We start from the raw sequence: 1527 nt of genomic DNA, 5'->3' as shown, positions 1-1527 counted from the left end.
TTTGAATAATGAAGAATAGAAGGATTTTATTTATAAAGCATACATGAGTGAAGAAGCCTCATGTGAGGTCATCCTTTTCAAATAGTAATACAATAGTTCATACGAGTTTTTCAATTCCATGTTCCATGTTCTACCCAATGCTTGGAATCCTCGTAACTACACCATAGGTGTTAACCCGAACCCAAACCCTATCACAGCGAAAGTCCTGGATGACGATCGCATCCTCATCAATGATGTAGGCAGTTACTGATGGATTCTCTCTCTCAATCGTCGTTTTTGCAACCTCTCCCGTTACATTCAACAGCTCCGGCCATTGGCTTTTACCTTCACATTCAAAGAAAAATAAGTATCATTCAACACTTTATGATAAAGATTACAGATAAACTAACATAGCCTTTTCTACTCGCATCTAAGAAACAGACACAACCACATGTGGCACATGTGTGAGATTCAAGACACTTATCAGGAGAACACCAGAATTAGATGGCCTTCACCCCAAAACCAGGCCGAGCCACATGTATAGAGAACACTGGATGGTTTTATAAAATTTTTTCAAGTGGTCCATTGCGGACCACGGTTGTGGCTCACGAAAATGAATTGGGCAGTCTGATTTTGAGCCACGACGTACATTTGTTGGGGCCATCTAATACGTAGCTTGGATTTTGCGCATGTGCTGCATGTCGGCAAAGAACCTGCATGGGGAAACAATCGCTTACCAGTGCATTCAGATGCCATCTTTTGATTTCTTTGTTTGTTCTGATTTAGAAACTCACAGGAGGATTTGGGTATTTATAGAATGGTGTCTTGCAAGTGGGAGTTGTCTCACGTTTTGGAGTTCTTGACTAACTAGCTGTTATATTTGAAGTTTGAATATTGAATTGAGAGAGAGAGAGAGAGAGAGAGAGAGAGAGAGAGAGAGAGAGAGAGAGAGAGAGAGAGAGAGATTTAGACGTTTAAGGGAGCTGCCACGGCATTGTTAGGTTTACCATGTCAAAGCTTATCGAGAAGGGAAGCCGATTACGTGGCACACACCATCCATCTTGGCGGTGTGTTAACCTCACCAAGTTCTGTGGGTCTCACGATGATGGTTCTTGACTAACTAGCTGTTATATTTGAAGTTTGAATATTGAATTGAGAGAGAGAGAGAGAGAGAGAGAGAGAGAGAGAGAGAGAGAGAGAGAGATTTAGATGTTTAAGGGAGCTGCTACGGCATTGTTAGGTTTACCATGTCAAAGCTTATCGAGAAGGGAAGCCGATTACGTGGCACACACCATCCATCTTGGCGGTGTGTTAACCTCACCACGTTCTCTGGGTCTCACGATGATGTATGTGTTATATCCACACCGTCCATCCATTTTTATAGATCATTTTAGTTTATGGGCCAAAAAATGAGGCAGATGTATGGATCAAGTGGACCACAGAAAAGCGGTGGGGATAAAATGCTTACTATTGTAAACTGCTTGGGGACACAGAAGTTTCGGATCAAGCTGATATTTTTGCTTTCCCTTCATCTAGTTCTGTGTGACC

General features: G+C 42.0%; 1 long non-coding RNA gene across 1 annotated transcript; it reads right to left on the bottom strand.

Annotated features, from left to right (window-relative positions):
* On the bottom strand, positions 1 to 874 carry LOC131233177 (uncharacterized). Its single transcript, XR_009165112.1, has 2 exons — positions 717 to 874; positions 1 to 324 (listed from the first exon to the last, which is right to left on the bottom strand). It is a non-coding gene; the product is annotated as an uncharacterized LOC131233177 (long non-coding RNA).
* Between the last annotated feature and the right edge of the window lie 653 nt (positions 875 to 1527).

This window comes from Magnolia sinica, chromosome 18 (assembly GCF_029962835.1).
Source record: "Magnolia sinica isolate HGM2019 chromosome 18, MsV1, whole genome shotgun sequence".
In the NCBI taxonomy this organism is placed as follows: domain Eukaryota; kingdom Viridiplantae; phylum Streptophyta; class Magnoliopsida; order Magnoliales; family Magnoliaceae; genus Magnolia; species Magnolia sinica.
This window is presented reverse-complemented; position numbering and strand designations above follow the sequence as displayed.